At 46.4% G+C, this 18,426-nt stretch overlaps 1 protein-coding gene across 3 annotated transcripts in view; it reads left to right on the top strand.

Moving 5' to 3' along the window:
* The first annotated feature begins 6 nt into the window (after positions 1-6).
* The window catches only part of NAA60 (N(alpha)-acetyltransferase 60, NatF catalytic subunit), a 32,374-nt gene continuing 13,954 nt past the window's right edge, over positions 7-18,426 (top strand). For 2 of the 3 annotated variants that reach the window (XM_025193203.1, XM_025193204.1), the window contains exons 1-2: positions 7-361; positions 17,185-17,300. The gene's annotated coding sequence lies outside the window, so the exon portion shown is untranslated. The remainder of the gene's footprint in view (positions 362-17,184; positions 17,301-18,426) is intronic. The other variant, XM_006036831.3, reaches the window with a different exon arrangement.

The following is an 18,426-nucleotide window of genomic DNA, read 5'->3' as shown; positions in this document are numbered from 1 at the left end:
ACCGAGGGTTTGCAGCAGGCGCCACTTTTTACCCCGGTTCGGTCGCCGAGGCGCCAGCAGCGGTGCCCCGCGATCGCCTGTGGCCTGTCCTCACCGGCACACGGCAGTAGGAGCGAGCAGGAGACGTGCCAAGGATAACTTGGTACTTGTGGTGGTGGCATCTGGCTCAGTGGTTCTCACCTCCTGGAGTCCCGATGGGCCTTGGCAAGTGCCAGGTCTTGGCTTTCACTTGCTTTTTGACTATGGAAAAACACCACGTTCTTGTGCACAGCATACCTGGAATAGAGCACACACCTGGCTTGTGGAAGGCAGGATGGGGGAGCCCAATCTCTTCTTGTGATAAGTAACTGAGCAACAGCAGGTAGGGATGGCCCTGTCTACTCCCCATGACTGCTTGCAGACTTCTATTTTGCTTTTGCCCTGTAAGGCGGAAACTGCTCTTACTGTGTTTCGTGCATATACTCACTGCAGTTTCCAATTGCTTTTGGGAGGGTGGGGAGGGAATAAAAAGATGCCTGTACACAAGGAAAATGCTGTAATAAAGTAGTTTCTCTATAGCAGAGAACTTGGAACACAACAGAACTTTTGACGCTACAGATTCCTGTTTGAAATCTCTGGGTTTGTCTTGTCAATTGTAAGGGTTTGCGCACCTAACAGTGCTCATATTGTGTGGCACCCTGCAGCACACTTCAGAGGGTTTCATGGCACCCAGGTTGAGCATCACTGGTGCAGCTCACTCACTGAATTTACTTCTACTTTCCTTACTGTGCTTGAGTGTCTGTGAGCTACATTGGCTCTTTTGGTAATGGGTTGAACAGCAGTTGCATTTGTCTTTTAGGACTACAGATCCCCAATGCAGAAAACTTATTTACTTAAAAAACGCCTGTGCAACCATAGTACTAAGACTATATGCATTTTCACAGGCGTCTCTTTTTGCCTTGAACTGCTCAGTCACTTACTGAGGTTTCAGGTTTTTTTCCCCCCTTGTGAAGAGTTGGGTGACTCGTTTCATGAGGCCAGATGGAACCACTATGACTACTCCACCTTTCTGTGTAACACAGACTGTAGACCATTTCTTTGTCTAGCCTAGTTGTGGTTGAACTACAGGATATGTCTTAAAAATTTAGTCTTGATGGTAGGTTCTAAGTGCTTGAGATTTTACCCCCATCCCCTGGTAAGATTTTGAATGATTAATTACCTTTACTGTTAAAATGTGTTTCTTTTATTTAGTTTGAATTTTGCTGACTTGACTTCTGAGCACTGAATTTCATTCCTTGTCCTCCTGATAAATGTACCCTATAGTGTCAGATGGCCTCTCACTATGTGGGTGATTATAGATTTAATAGATTTTTGGGGGTCGGAAGAGACCTCAGTAGACCTAGTCTGACCCCCTGTCCTGGGCAGAACAGAGTGCTGGGGTCAGATGACTTACTATAGACTTATCAAATCACCTCTTAACCTTCTCTTTTCCATACAGCTCTAATCATTCCTTGTTTTTTTTGTTTTGTTTGGTTTGGTTTGGTTTTTTTTACTGAATTCTCATCAAATTGTCACTTAACCTTTTTTTCACTCTTTAGGAGTCCTTAATGTTCTGCTCTGCAGGACTGCATGCTTATCCTTCCTAAATCAATTTAAGGAGAGTTTGTCCTTCATTCCCCAAGAACAGTGGCATAAGGCTCAAACTCATGCAGGGCATTATCACTAAGCAATAAGACTGGGTTCCAAGATTATTTTAAATAGACTGTTAGGTTATCTGGATTACAGTAACTAGTTCTGCCTTGCCTAATGAGCCTGTGCTTTAACTCAGTCTTCATAGGAGTAAAGAAATCTAAATGAGTATATTAGTCATTCTATAATACATAGTTTCTCAACCTGTGGTATGCATACCCCTGGCGTATGTGGGTACCCCAACACTCTCTCTCTCTCTCTCTCTCACCCTCTTTTCCTCTCAAAACTATGGCAAAAAATTTGGTGTGCCGCACATTGCACTGCGCTTTAAATTCCCCAATAATTATTTGGTTCAGGCAATAAATAAATTCCCCAGTAATAATGTGGTTCAGCCTTCCTAGGTTTGGGCAACATCACCTCTAGCCCAAGTACATACTTGAGTTGTGCATCCCTGGTGTAAAAGGTGGCAACCCTATCCACACCAGATCAGACATCTGTCATATCAACATATAGCACACATTAGTTTGTAAATATAAGATCCCCTAGAAAATTGAGTGTTGGGGTACTTATTAAAATTTTCAGAACTGAGGGGGTACTTGCTGCTTAAAAGGTTGAGAAACACTGCTATAATATACTGTCCTGTCCTTGAAATGGATGCTGTTATTATTATAGCTGTTCAGTCCCTTTAGCTGGCTGGCTGGTTGTTATTAAAAACAAGTGGATTATCACTTTGTGAGATATTACTTTGTAATTATGTTTAATATTAACATGAATTCAGTTATTACAAAGAAACAGAAGAAGCACCTGACTTGCAAGCTCTCTGCCTAGACTGCTTCTTTAAATGTTGGTGCTCCTGCCTTTCATCTCTTCACCCATACCAAAGAGCATCATCATGACCTTATAGAAGTTAAAGACTTTAAATATCACAGAAACTGAGGCTCTGTGCTAGTTGTATTCAGAGAAACTGTCTCTAGGTGTGTGAAAGAATGAGGAACCTCTGATTTCACATTGTGCATATGTGTAAGAGGTAATCGGCTACATGCAAGTTTGTCAGAGAGAAGACCAACAGTTCTTAAGGCTTGTGGTGAGTTCTTTGGGACAGGGATTTCCTTTACTTGGAGGTTTCTTTAGCACTAATACCACCAGGGCTGCACAAACATTCTCTGACTCGATAGTGGCCTGTGCTTCCTTGTTTAATCAAGATCCACAAAACTGCTTCAATGGTGGGCAGATCTTACTGGCTTTGGGTCACCCAGGACCTCTAGGGTTACTATTAGTACTTCATTCTTCTGATGTTTGGGAACAGAGTAGGTTTCAACCCTCCACCTCCCAAGTCCTTATGTCTCATTCCAGACAGCTGTTCTACATACTTCAACATTTAGCCAAATCTAATGTCTTTATGAAAATTACATCATTCCTGGGGGCGGGGAAAAGAGCCATGTTGGCTTGCAGTGTATTTGAAATGAAAGGTCTGGGGAAAGAATGTGGTGGCCAGTGGGGAAAGAAATGTTCTCTGAGTTTCTTGGGGAGCCCATGCAAACAAGGTGTTAAAAACCTAAAAGTAGCTTGGCAGTCCCTTTAAGTTGACGTGTATGCTACAGGAGTGAATGTTATTAACTGATAGTGCTTAAGAATGACAGCTAAGAATTATTGCTCAAGAGCCTTAGTGTTGGCTTTCTCGATGCCACCCTTGTTAGACAGACAGGAAGTCCTATTCCCTCAGTTTGTGCTTTGCAGACTGGTTTGAGATTCTAGCTGGGATTTTGTTTGGTTGGTTTTTTTGTTCCTGCATACATTGTAAATGTAGTTGCCTGTTCTAATTACGAAATGGCAATGTGCCCAGTATGTACAACGAGTCTTTTGGTTTTGGAGGAGCAGCTGCTATCAGAATGTTGCTGTATTCAGCATTTGCATGGCACTAAATCTTTTCCCTTGTTGGCAGGTTTCCTATTGCAAAGCTGGCTTTAATGTAGCCCTCTGCTTTCATCCCCCTTTACAACTAGTGTCACAAAACAGGTTTCTTTTCTACATCTGACCAGAAAAGGTTTAAGACCAAAACCCTCTTAATGATTCTTGTTCCTCATTCCCTGGGGCAGCTGCTGTATCTAGGACATCAGCAGGCTGTGCCACATGCAGACTGTCTTAAATATAGAATGTCACCTAGATACAGGCTGTAGCATAACTGGCCATTTCAGTAATTACATTTTAAAATTGAAGTTGCAGAGATGAAGAGCTAACAACAACACAGTTTAGTGATGTAGCAAAATAATTCATGGTGTGAGGTTTAATCTTTTTATATTTTATTCCATTGAAAGACTTTGAACATGCATTTCTTAGTCTCTTTTTGGTGTCCGTTTCAAAATCTGAACTGTTGCGATAGGAAGCCAACCAACTATGAAAAATGGAATGTACAAAATGAGTTTGTTTCACTCAAGTTTTTGGTCAAAGTTTTTCTGAGCATGTCTAAATTTGGGCTGGGGAAATGAAGCTTGAAGTTGCGAGGGAAGTGTGTGAATCTCCTTTTTTTTAGGTTTTTTTTTTTCTTATAATGCAAATGAAGGGTACAGTCTAGGCAGCACTGAAGACTTCTGTTCGCAGAAGGGATATAGCACATTGGCTGTCTGGGAATGCCTGCTACACGGTATGTCTAATGTGATACATTCCTTGTCCCACATACCCACCCTTGTATCTGCCAAAATTGATTTAGAGGCGCCTGTGGATGCACCCTGACTCGTTTTTCATAGCTGTTAATGGATCTATCATCCACAAATATTGGGGCTGTGCAAAATGACAGCGTTCTGTTTCAACATTTCAATGGAATAGCATTTCGTTTTGAATTTTGTTTCAATTCAAAACAGCTGTTCCGTTTTCTTCCGTCAAAACTGTTTCGACATTTTGCCCATAGGGTATAATGGGGAAGGACAAAACAGCCTATAACTATGTCATTTCAGGCTTGATTTGGATGAAACTTGCAGGAATGGTAGCCCCTTCCGAGGGCATGAATCATGCCAAGTTTCAAAGAGAGAGGTGCAGGGGGGTTGGGGAAACTGCACCCCAAAGTTTTGAAAGCAAAACTCATGTCATATGGATGTGTTAAGCCACAGCAGGGTCAAAACTGCAGGCATGCTAGCCCCTTCTGAGGCCATGAAGCCTGCTAGCTTTCAAGGAGATAGGTGCAGGGGCTTCTGGGTTTTGGGGCCCTGCACCTCTCGCTGGTGCTGGGGCACACTCGTGACATGGGTGCTTGTGCAACTGTGTCCATGGGGGGGGCACAGACTACTGCAGGCCTGGCTACTAGGCCCTGCTGCAGCCACAAAGCCTGCCAGCTGTTAAGGAGATAGGTGCAGGGGGGTTCTGGGGCCCTGCACCACTACCTGCTGACAGACAAACCTCGTGACATGGGCACTTGTGCTAGCTGCTGTGTTCTGCAATCAATCATGATTCACTCAGGGACCAGCTCAATACACAGTAGCTAGCCAGGATAACGAGTTAATGAGCAAGGATTAACACCTACAAAACCACAGAGGATGGAGAGACTCTATACAGAGCCAGGAACTGCTTCTGCCCCAAGACGGGGAGAGAGTCAGTTGCACAAGCACCCATGACATGAGTTTTGCCTGTCAGCAGCTAGGGGCACAGGGCCCCAAAACCCCCCTGCACCAATCTCCTTGAAAGCTGGCAGGCTTCATAGCCTCAGCAGGGGCTAGCAGGCCTGCAGCTTTCATCCTGCTGCACCTTGATGCACACAGTGTCACCCATGTCGTGAGTTTTGCTTGTCTGCAGCTTCAGGTACAGTTTCCCCCAAACCCCTGCACCTATCTCCTTGAAACTTGGCAGGCTTTGTGGCCTCTGCAGGGGGAAATGGGTCAAAACAGCATTGAAACAAAACGGGGGGTGAAATTTCACACAGCCCTAAAGAATGTCTCCTTCCTTTTGGAACCTGACTATATTCTCTGCGCCTCTAACATCCTGTGGTAACGAGTTCTACAGGTTAACTGTGCACTGTATAAAAACAGTACTTTGACATCTGTGAGGATGAAACATGGCAGACCTAAAAGAGACCCTTCCACAGGAAGCTGAATCAAGTTTGTTCACTTGTCTCTCTGAAGTGAAACGGGACCTGGTCTCTAGGTACATAATTCCTGTTTTATTTTAATGTGAGTGAAATGTCTAATAACCCTTAATTTATCTGAATTAAAGGTGACTTCAAATTTAAGATCCCTCTCTAATAATTAGATTCTGTACATAGGACACTATACATTTGTTACAATTTCTAGCTTAGAATCTAATTATTGAAGGATAATCTTAAATTCATCCCTTCCACTGTTGTGGCAGGGAAAGCAGCAGTGTGGGGTGAGGGGCCAGACCCCTATCCTTTGGCCTCCCTGCCAGTCCCCCATTCTCTGTCCTTCCAATGCCTCTGCCTTAACCTGGCCACCTGCCCTCCCTCTACCTCCCTTGATGGCTGCTCTCCCTGCTCTTTGCCCCTTTTGTGCCTGTGTGAGGGCCACCTGCTCCCCCTTTCCTGCCGCTGCCTGCTGTCTCGCGTACACACTACCCCACTGCCATTTACTTTCTGTGGGAGCTCCAGCGCCATAGCAGTAGTAGCTCCAGACCCAGCCAGAGCGGGGTGGGAGCTGGAGCAGAAGGTAAGTAGCTGTGGGGAAGGGAGGGCGGCAGGCTGTGTAGTCTCTCCCAGCTTCTCCTGCCACGAGCCCTCTTCCCCTGTTTCATGAGCCACCCTGGCAAAGGACAGACAGCAGCTTAGCTCCAGCTTCAGCCTGGAGCCTGAGGCCAAAGCCAGAGTTGAACTGTCATCTGCCTCCAGCACATACTCGAATTTAAGATGACCTTCCCCCCCACCTGGATTGTGGGGAGAAAAGCCTTACTTTAGATTCAAGTAAATGTAGTAGAAACCTGGCTCTTCTCCTTTACTTCGAACCACTGACCACATGGACTTTCTCTAAACTTGTGAGCATTTAAATGAAGTGTAATGCTTTTGTATCCAGTTGGAACCTTTTTGGCATCTAATAAAAGGAAAAGGGTGGATTAGTTTGGTGGCTGAACATTCCTCTTGAAGTCAGCAGCAATATTAACTGCAGTAACCATGAAATGAAATTCAGGAGGGAAAGCTATGCTGGTCTATCAGAATTAGTCAGACCTTTGTCCAGTGCAGATTGAAAGGGAATTTTAGATTAATATCAGAACAGTGCCAACCCTTCAGCAGCAGATAGTCCAACACTGAGACATTAGCAGCTGAGACCCTACTGAGCAAACTTGCCATGTAGAGAAAATCCACAGCAGTCCTCAAATCCAGCTAACACATGGCATGTTCCTGGAGCCTTTTAGCCAGAGCCTAAAAGTCTCACTGTGAGAGAGCTTTTCTTTATAGCAGGTAATGCAACAGAATATTTATTTTTGGTAACCTAACATGTTTTCTCAGAACAAGCCATTGCTAAGTAACAGCAGGTGTGAGAATCCCTACCCCCACTAAAGAATTACTTGTAGCACTGGATGGTTCAGCTGCCTATATGAGAATGGAATGGCTGGATTATGTTTATAGTGTTTCCCAAATTTACAGGACCCATTTATGTATAAAACCCATTACAGTGAAGAAACCTAGTTCTTTAACATTTCAACGACCCTAGTTTCCTGTCATTCTGGTTGAATAGATCTAAATGGCTGACTTTGATTGTAGGTTGAATCAGTAAACAAGAAATCATGTTGTGAATCACTAGTCTTGTTTTTTGCTGTGCATTTATTTTCCAGAAAAGAGTCATTCTCAGCTGGTAACAATTAAAGCATGTTGATTTGCAAGCAAGTATATTTTTACACTAAATTGGGTAGTTCCTACTAAACAGGAAGAGACACTATATCAGTGCACCCTGAAAAAATATCTTAACACGCATTGATTCAAATTCTTAATTTTTAATTCTTTATTCCAGTGAATGACAGGTTGATTCTGAAAAATAAAATATTTTCTGGATTCTGTTCATAATTAAGGGCACATATTTTTATTAATTATGAGTTAAATTGTGCTACTTTTTAAAACAATTTATGATATAGCAAATTTAAGCTTCAGATTTTAATTTTAAATAGGTTGTTTTTGAGAAATGTATTTAATTCAGAATATTTAAAACATCAAGTTATTGTTTTCCACCCTGCTTCCACTGTACCTTCTGTTCAATCTTTCAGATATTATTTATATAATATATTGGTATAGATAGCTGTATTGGAATTATTACCTACTTCTCTCAGCAGCTCCACACCTCTCCTGTACAAATCTAGTGACACTTTCCTAATCCCACCTAATGTTTGTAAATGGAAGGTTATATTAGCTACTGCGTGTTTTATGTAGAATGTTTATCTGAATTGAGGTAAGAAAGGATAATGTAACATGAATAAAACCTTAGGGTTCGCTGGAAAAACTGACCTGGATCAAGTGATTGTCCATACTGGATAGCTGTGGTTCTGCTTTTTTGCTGCTTTGTTTGGTTCTCCAACACCAAATGCTCAGGCTCTTCTCCTTTCCTTTCTGCAACAGATAATGTAAACTGCTGCCCTTTTGTCTGAGATACAGCAGTGACCATGCTTATAGTGTTAACACACATTCCTTTCTGGCTCAGGAGTCACCTAGGTAGCCAGTGGTAAATGTAAAGTTAGAGAGCACCTATACACATGATGGACCTCTGCTCCAACATGTGCTAATTAGCACACAGAGCAGACTTGATTAATAGTCTGCTGCATGTGTTGGAGCCTGCTAATTAGCATGCTCCAGCAGCCTCCTTGTCATGTGTATTCAGCGTCCCTGCGTTTCAAAATGGTGGCGGGGACACTTTACCTAAAGCCTCCGCCACCAGGATGCAGAATACATGTGATACTGCAGGCACTTTAACTAGTGTCTCTCAGAGCTGCTCTAATTAAAGCATCCCCTCCACCCCACTCCACATGTATAGATGCCCATAATGCTCACCCCTAGGTGATTTGTAGCAAACCCATTCCAGTTCAAAAGAGAAAGCTGCTAGGTTAGTTAAATTTGCATTGCATTATTCATAATGACAGGAAAAAGCTACTGTGTACAGAGTAAAAACAAAAAACCTCTCCATCTATACCTCCAGGCTCTCCCCTGCCCACCACCCCCAAGGCTCAGGCTCTGGGACCTGGCTCAGGAGCTAGAATCTTGTCCACATGTACAGTTGTGTGTTACCCATGTACATTGCTAAGTTAGAGAGCAGCAGCCACCTTGTTAACTACACTAATTCCCCAGAATGTCACCTTGCTAGAGGACTGTCTGGACATAAATGAGAACAATATTTTCCCTGTACCCTCTTGTAATAAAAGGAAATAGAATAAAATAACTCTACGTTGCGCTTTCCAAAGTGTTGGAAAGTTAATCTTGTTGTTTAATCTTGCTCGAGTAGATGCATTTCGCAGCACTGAACTTTTTGTTTCTAGGATCAGGGAATTTGCTGTTTACCCATGTATTAAGAGTGAAAAGAATTAGAATTATACTACCTCAATACAGAGGCCCTTTCTGCTAGAGCAGTGTTTCTCAACCCGTGGGTCACGACCCAAAAGTGGGTCTCAAGGATATATGAAAGGGTCGTGAACAAACTTTTTAAAAATGGATTCTCCTTTAAAAGGAGAAAAATGTGGGAAACCCTGGCTTTTCCCATGCAGAGTTCCAGCCTGCAGGGGGCTGCTTGGGCCCCTTTGCCCACACACAACCCTCTCTGCCCTGCACGCTGGGGCCTGAGGCCTGGGGGCAAAGGGTAGTGGATCAGGAGTAAGGGGTACTGGACTAACCATTGATGTTTACAAATGGGTCCTGATACAAAAAAGTTTGAAAACCATTGCACTAGAGTAGTAGTCATTTTTGTCTTTGTTTCTTCTTTGTACTCCCAGTTGTTTCTGCAAAGGATATTTAGGAATCGGACAACCCTCTGGTTCAGCCTGTCCCCCCCATTAAAGCCCTGCTACTTTTGGATTAGAACTGTAGTAGCAGTGGTTCTGCTTAGGGCTTATTTCCCTTTTTAAAAGATGCACCACAAACAGTGCTGGTATCAGACCAGTATAGCCCTCTAATATGGCCACAGTTACACCACTACTAGGTTGCTGTATGCAAGTTCTCCGTTTCTTTAAGACATGGAGTAAGTACCACTACACTAATATCACTGTATACACACCAGGAATAAATAGTAAAAATCACACCCCACCTGACATAATTATGTTTGAACTTTTAGCTGTAGATTTGACCTCAAATATCCCAGTGGCTGTGTGGATTCTAGCAGGATTTCCCTGGTCAGTGTGAGCAAGAGGAGTTCTAGCTGTGCCAGACAGCCCAAGCCCTGAAAAATGCTGAGCAAGTTCAAACCTACCTATGCACGTGCATTTGATTTGTTTTGAGGCTGGGTTTTGATACCCTAGGAAGCACTTGCACTGGTAATGCTTGCGATCTGAGTTTAGGATCTCAAGGGCACCTTTTGTGCTTGTTGTTTTATTAACTCCTCTGGGGACCTTGCTGTCCGGCTGGCCTGCTTTTCTTTATTCGCCTCTACTGGTAACTTGACTGACTTGTTTTTAAACCTTTGTCAGTAGTTTTTCCTGAATTTCCTGTAGTCTTATTTCCAGACCCAGCACCAGACCCAGCACCAGTTTTTCCCTTTGATTACGTACACTCAGGAGAAACCCCTTCCAGTTGCTTAGAAAGCCTAAAGGCTACATATAAAACCACACCTTACTTCAGGAGTTCCCAAGAGATAGGAGATGGTGGGATCAATCAGATGAGCAAAACACAAAGCAGAAGCTGTAGTAATGAGATCTAATTAATATGTTACAACTGCAGGTGGATGTTGTAAAGTGCTGTAGATGGATGTGTACAGGCAGTCTTCGGATTTGCAACACGATTTCTTAAAACCACATCTTCAGTCGAAATGTAACTCAGAACTGATTTTTCTCATAGGAAACAATGTTATAAGTGGAAGATTGGTTCCTGATCCAAGGCCCGATACCTATTTTCACCAAAAATAACCCAGAATTTTGTACTCAATCAATTATAGATGAGTAATATAGCTACATTAATGTATTTATTTTGTAAATAGCAATCGTATTGATTTGGAAGAACTTATTTGAGGTGATTTTGGACTTTTTTGAGGGGTCTTGGTTAGACTTTTTTGAGGGGTCTTGGCTGGAGTCTTCTCAGGAGTCTTGGCTGCAGGTTTTTCTGGAGTCTTGTCTGCTTTGTTAAAGAAAGTGCCCAAGGAAATTTGGACAGATGTTCGTCAGGGAGGTGGGCAACACAGCGAACTTGTTTGCTGGCGTGGTGTTGCATTGGATCAAGCATTGTAAAGTCAAAACTAAAAGTTGAAACAGGTTGTCAATTTAGAAACGTTGTAACTCAAAGTTGTAAGTTGAGGACTGCCTATATACCTGTGTGTGCTTTTGTTTAGTAACTGTTGATATCTTGGCTAAAGAGATCTTAGGTTGTCATGCTTCAGAACAAAAGGACCAGCTAAACTAGAAGGGGCTATTGAGTACTGAGCCAGGCCTTCCCTTGGAGGCAAGAGCCAATACAAGAAGCTTTCAGGGCAGGCATAAACCCCCCTCCTTTCAGGTGTCTAACTGAAACACTGCTGTTACATCTGGTAATCGCTTAGGGGTGCACCAGTATATCAGTTGGCTATCGGATTAGCACTGATGAATGAGAAATGATGTTATTGGCTATCAGCTTTTTTTTTCTTTTGGTTGTTGTAGCTGATGAATTAAGTCTGTGTCCCCGGAGCACCCTGGTGAGCATAATCCAGTCCCCACGCCCTGCCTCTGGCCCAAACCCACAGCGGACTCCAGGTCCTGGTGAACAAGGGGAGGGGGTGCTGGTGAGTGGTCACAGGGCGCTGAACTCAGCAACAAAGGGACCATTACTGGCTCTTGCTGCTATGGCAATGCTGCATGTGCACTGGGAGCCTGAGCACCTGAGCTGCCATGGAGACATTGGGCTGTGCGCAGGCAGGGGAAGGTGCTGTGCAAGGGGGCATTCTGCTCTGCTGGACACCAAATGCCTTTGCAAAAGCAGCTTCGCTCCAGCAGCTGTGGACACTGAGGCAGCATCATGCTCTGTGGCTCCAAACACACCTGGTGCTGTTCTCTGTGCAGGGCTTTGCCCTGCCTGCTCAGGAAAGCAGCACGGGCTGCACAGGAAACGGGTAGGAGCTGCGGGCGAGGGGGCAACGTGCATGGGAATAAAGTGGTCACTGCATTTCTCATCGAGGGCCAGAGCAGGCAGGAGGGGGGTGTGTGTGTGTTAAATACAAAACAAACAAACAAAAAGGTTTATGTCAGTAGTTTAAAATGCCTTGCAGTATTACTAAATATTGGTTATCGGATCGGCATCCACCAATATGGGTGGTTAATCATTGGCTATCAGTATCCACCAAGAAAATCTTTATCGGTGCAGCCCTAGCAATCAGCTTAAGTTTGAGGATTCGAAGTTTCTTATAGGTCAGGGGTGGGCAAAATGTGGCCCACAGGCCATTCTATCCAGCCCGTGGGGCCCCTAAAAAATTTAGAAAATTAGCACCTATCTGCCCTTGGCTGCCTGTCATGTGGCCCTCGATGGCTTGCCAAAACTCAGTAAGCAACCGTCCACCCGAAATAAATGCCCGCCCTTGTTATAGGCCTTATTCTAGCTGATAATGCTGTTCTTGATCATTTATGCTAATTTTTATTGTGAAACATCGTTTACTTCAATATCTTGAGGCATGCTATTTATAAGTTGCATAAAAGTATCATTTAAAAGGACCCACCAACAGCAGAAGCCGCACTTTGGGGTCCAGCTCTGGCATGAGATGCACGGGTGGAAACCTGTCACCCCCACGAGCCCCAGGGACCCCCAGCAGACGCAGTGGACACTGACCTTGACCCCCAGCACAGCCAAAAAGTGGGTGGGTGTTATAGCTGTGGGAGGCAGCTGAGAGGAGCCAAGGAGGGTGTGTCATCGTTGTGTCCTCCTGGCTGCTACTTGGCTCAGACCCCCAGGGAGCCATGCATCCTGGTGCCACCTGGCGTGTGAAATAGAGGAAGGGGGAGGCACTTACGTGCCCCCTTCTCTGGTGGGTCAGAGATCTCCCAGGCCCTAGAGCAGCACAGCACCAGAGGCAGGCCCACTGCACATGCGCAGGATTTAAAGGGGCCTGCCAACGGCAGAATCCACACTTTGGGGTCCGGCATGAAACTCATGGGTGGAAGCTCATTGCACCCCTCCGAGCCCGGACCCGCAGCAGACACAGCAGACCCCAACCTTGACCCCCCCCCAGCACAGCCAGGAGGTAGGTGGAGCTCGCGGTTCGTGAGTGTTAGATAGCTGCGGAAGGCAGCTGAAAGGAGCCGACGAGGGTCATGCCCCCTCCCCCGACTCTTACTTGGCCTGCCCCCCCCAGGGAGGTGCATGCCCCGTCCCCTGGTACCACTGAGTCTTCTACCCAGATGGAGCCCATGGCTCCAGGCTCCACCCAGACAAAGCCCCTGGCTCTTGGCTGTGGGGGCTGCCTGGTACAAATGCGGGCATGTGGGTTCAGGAGCAAGAACACCTCCCATTGTGGGGTGTGCTCCACAGTAGAGTCCCTGGAGTGCCAGATAGGGGAGCTCCAGGCTGTGGTTCAGAGGCTGCGTGCCATCCGGGATGGCGAAGAGGAGACCAATGCCTACCACAAGGCTCTTCATCTAAAGAATGAGGGGAGAAGAGCAAGAAAGGCTAGCAGGGTGAGGGTGTACAAGAGGAGCCCCTGTAAAGTCCAGCTGGGGGTTGCATGGACAAAGGTAGTCTCTAGCCCCAAGGCATCCTGCACCAGGGTCAGCACCCCCCTGAAGCTTCAAAACGGATACAAACCCCTCGCAACATCAGCAGAGTCACTAGCTCCAGCACTTGAGGAAGGAAGGTGACTAGCAACCACACCTAAGAAGAGGCGCAGAGTGGTCGTTATGGGAGATTTCCTCTGGAGAGAGACAGAGGGTGAGATCTGCCACCCCAGCCCCTTAGCCCATGAGGCTTGCTGCCTCCCAGGGGTCCGTATCCAGGATGTAGCCAAGAGGATCCCAAAATTTACCCGCCCTCCAACCTCTATCCCATACTCCTCATCCATGTGGGCACAAATGACACGGCTCGGCGCAATCCCAGCCAGATCATAGGTGACTATGGGGCTCTGGGGGCAGGGCTTAAACGTTTGGTGGCACAGGTGGTTTTCTCCTCAACATTCCCTGTTACAGGCCACAGGCATAGGAGGATGAGATGTATTGAAGAGGTAAACAGAAAACTGTGGCGTTGGTGCCACTGTGAAGGCTTCAGCTGCTTCAATCAGAGTCCACACCTCAGGGAACGAGGCAGTGGTCTGCTAGGAAGAGACGGCTTCCACCTTACCCCAACAGGAAAGAAGCTATTTTTGACCAGATTGGCTGACCTGCTCAACAGAACTAAGATCACTGGGCGACGGGTGGACATCCATCAGAATAAGCCCAGGAAGAGTCAAACACATAATCAGTAGGTCAGGAAATACAATCAAACTTACTCCTATCCCAGCCCATGAGCAGGACTCTCCTAAGCATACAAAGAATCCTAGGGCTTCCAATGGCAGACTCAGCTGCCTGTACACTAATGCTAAGAACATGGGGAACAAACAGGAGAAACTGGCCCTCCTGCTAAGCAATAAGAAATATCATCTCATAGGGATAACAGAGAGCTGGTGGGACTCCACCTATGACTGGACCACAGGTATAGATGGCTATACCTTGTACAGGAGAGATCGTGCTGGGAGGAAGGGTGGGAGTGTAGCTCTCTGTGTCAAGGAGCAGTACACTTCGCTGCTAGCTGACACAGGCACCCAAGGAGGCTTACTTGAAGCCCTCTGGGTTAGAACACAGGGAGAACGTGGTGAAGGGGATATTACTGTAGGAGTCTATTACAGACCTCCTAACCAGGAGGAAGTGCTTGACCACGAATTCCCTAGGGAACTAACAGAGGCTGCATGCTCTCGGTGCACGGTTGTCATGAGTGATTTCAGCCACCCTGACATCTCATGGGAGGAGCGTTCAGCCAAATCAGATCAGTCACATAGCTTTCTCACTTGTATTGACAAACTCTATCCGACTCAAGATGTCCACGGGCTGACACGAGGCGAGGCACTGCTAGATCTGGTTCTGGCCAAAGCGGATGATCTAGTGAGCAACCTGAGGATTGAAGGGAAGCTCAGTGACAGTGATCACAAGTTGATCACCTTCCTTATCCATTGCAAAGCTGGCAAATCAGTTGGCAATGCAGAAATCCTCAACTTTAGGAAAGCTGACTTTCACAAGTTCTGGATGTTGGTTGTCGAGGTCCTGAAAGATCACAAGTGGTTGCTCCTTAAGGATGCGATCTTAAAAGCACAAGGGAAGTTCATTCTGGCCTGCAGGAAAGGTAGTAAAAGGGCTGGGAAACCCCCTTGGCTAAATCGGGGACTCATGGACCTCCTCAGTCTTAAAAGAGAAGCCTGTAAGGGTTGGAAGACAGGAAATACCTCTAAGGAGGATTATGCATCACTGGCCCACACCGGTAGGGAATGAACCAGAAAAGCCAAGGCTGATACTAAGCTAAAGCTGACTGTGGGAATCAAGGACAATAAAAAGTCCTTCTTCAGATACCTAGCAAGTTGAAAGGAAAACAAGGTCAACATTGGACCCCTGCTGAATCGAATGGGGCAGCTGACAACCGACACCCAGGAAAAAGTTAATCTCCTCAATGATTATTTTGCATCAGTTTTCCGACAGCCCAAGGGGCTCACCCTGCCTGACAGGACACAGGACTATGAGGTTACAGGTGACCATATGCCTACATTTGTTGAAGACCTTGAGAGGCTGGATATCCATAAGTCACCAGGCCCTGATGGAATGGAAATGCAGGTTTTACAGAAGCCAAACAGTGGCTTTGCCCTACACTTAAAGGCTGTCTCCAGTTGTGTGTGGCTGTGTGATACGTTGTGCAGCAGACCCATCTGCAGTGCCACGTACCGCACATTCAGGTGTTTTCCACGCTGCTGTCTTGCAGTGCAGGGGTTTTTTTGACTTCTGGATCTCTGCACAGAAAAAACCTGGAGTAGTGCACACAGGGGCAGCATGTACCCCTCAAAACTAGAGCCTGGCTGGCCGGAGCCACACTTCAGCTGCCGGCCAGACTCTAAGCTGCAGGAGCAAAGTGGCTGTAGCTTCCCAGCCCCCAGGACCCCAAGTAAGGCAGCTGGGGCCAACAACTGTGCTGGCCCCAGCGTCCCTTACGACACCTAGGGTAACCTGCTGTGCATGGCATAGATGTTGTCTCCAGAGAACCAAACATCTGCACTTGTCTGGACACAGCCAAAGAGTCTCCCTGGGGCTGCTGCCTGTACTTCTAGTTCACAAACTACCAGCCTGTAGAGGAATAGAGCAGGAAGGGGAGGGAGGGGAGCAAAACCCATTGTGGCAGGAGTGCCTGCTGCTCCTGTTGCAGCTGCTTCACTGTCCAGCTCTGTGCATCTCTCCTGGAAATAGATATGTGGGACAGTTTCACCTGGCTGGTGCTGCCATCACAGGACCCTTAAAAGGGTCTTGTAGCAACCCAGTTGAAAACTGCTGCTCTAGTCTAGATCATTATGTCCTTCTCTTCTGGTGCTGTAGGTGTTCTCTGCCCTTTCCAGTTATATGGCCAGATCATTTTTGACTTTGCTCCAAAGAACGGGGGAACTGCCTATTTCCTGAGTTCAAATGACTCCTGAAAATCATGTGTCTTAAGGCGGCCTAACTAAATTTAAAATGTCGTTGCTTGAAGGCCTGACGGATGCTTATGATTGTAACAGTTCTACATATCACTTACTGTCTGAGAGCTTTTTTGAGTTGAGGGGGTGGGGTGTAGAGGAACCAAGTTATAGAAACTGGAACATGGAAGATGGAAAAAGGCGGGGATCAGCATCCTTTTTCAAACTGTGGGATGGAAAAACCCAGCGCCAGTCCAATATGAACCAGGTGGCTTCAGCAGCATATCAGTGGTGAGAGGCTCTTTTTGAAAAAATAAATGGATAGACAAGACAAATTCTCTACAAGAGACAAAAGGTGACCAATAAGTGCTGGAGTATACAAGCTGTTGTCTGGCTCTGTCAAACAGCAAAGAAACCAACAGCAAGCTTTTGATTTGACACCTGTTCCTCACAGAAGCTCCCATGAATATCAGTGCATTTGTCCAGCATTTGGTATCGTTTGATCTGCGGGGAAGATCCAACCCATGGAGACACTGGATCCAGCCCTCGGAGCCGGAGGGCTCTATAAAGCTCTTTTCTTTGTGCACAGGGAAGTAATTATTTGCTTTGCCACTTACTGGCCGCCCTTTTCCTCCCTTTATTTTTAAATAAGCTTTGTGATAACGTCGTAGAAAATTTCTCGTTCTGTATTTGTGTGATCCCACAGATTCTGTGGTGATGATGGTGAAGGAAGAGAAGTTGAGTTTTTTTTTTTTTGTAGGAACTTATTCCCTGCTGTGCTTTAAATCCAAACTGAGGTGAAGTGTTGGTACAGAAGGACCAGAAGCAAAGTAAACTGATCTCATTCTACTGTCTCTCCCTGAATAAAGTTAAAAAGTAAATAGCATGTACTTCCCTTACCTTGTTTAAATTTAAGGAAAAAACAAAGGCACTGAAAACTGTTGACACACTAATTTTAGCACACCCAAAGAACTGTGCATGATGTGCCATGGTTATCCACTCATCTACTTCAACACAGTTTAACTGTCTTTCACTGAAGTCATTGCGGCACCTCCAGTTTCACTGTCACTATCTGTAACTTATTAGTTCAATTTCAGAATCAAATTGAGGCAAATCTGATTCAGAACCAAAGATGTGGGGTGGAAAATTTCCCGTGGAAAAATAAAGCACTGGAAAATTTTCCGCCCCACATCTCTGGCCAGGGGACCTGTCTGGCTTTCCCAGCATCTAGTAGCTCCTTCTGTCCCTGATGCAGCGCTTGCTCTGGGCAGGAGGTAGGGAAGTGGGGGGGGGCGGGCATGCAGCTGGGTGGGAGTGCGGAGCGTGGGCTTGGGGCTGGCAGGAGCCCGGAGCCCACGCCCAGGGGAGCAGCAGGAGCACAGATCAGGTGGGAAGGGTGTGGGGTGTGAGGAAGGATTGGGGGGTGTGGCCCCCCATGGTGCACAGCCCCTGCCACTACCAGTGGCAGCAGCAGACAGTGGACCCTCAAGGTGCTCATGGCCCACGCAGCAACAGCCGTCTGGTGGTGCGCTGCTCCAGCCAGTTCTGGAAGCTGCACATGGCGGCAAGAAGCAGAACCAGGCTGACTTGTCTCTATTGCGCAGGGCTCCCCAGAGCTCATGTGCACTAATGGCACTCGTGTGCCAACAGGAGGAAGCCCTGCGCGATGGAGCCAGCTACCTTCCTGCTCCCTGCCACTATGTTTAGGTCCTGGGACCCCACCAGAAATAGAGGGGATCCTTGCCCCTTGCTTCTTGGCAGAGTCCTGGCAGCTGCACGTGGTGGCAGGGAGCGGGGCCAGGCCGCTGGCTCCATCGCACTGGTCTTCCCCAATGGCATGCAAGTGCTGGGAGCTGCACGTGTGCCATGGGGAGCCCTGTACGATAGAGATGGGTTGGCCTGGCTCTGCTTTTTGCTGCCACATGCAGCTCCTGGAATTGGCTGGAGCCATGTGCCACCAGGTAGCAGTGCACCCGCTCGATGCAACAGCTGCCACGTGGGT

This window comes from Alligator sinensis, unplaced genomic scaffold (assembly GCF_000455745.1).
Source record: "Alligator sinensis unplaced genomic scaffold, ASM45574v1 scaffold1389_1, whole genome shotgun sequence".
NCBI lineage: Eukaryota > Metazoa > Chordata > Crocodylia > Alligatoridae > Alligator > Alligator sinensis.
The sequence above is the reverse complement of the archived record's forward strand: the minus strand, read 5'-3'. Positions and strand labels throughout refer to the sequence as shown.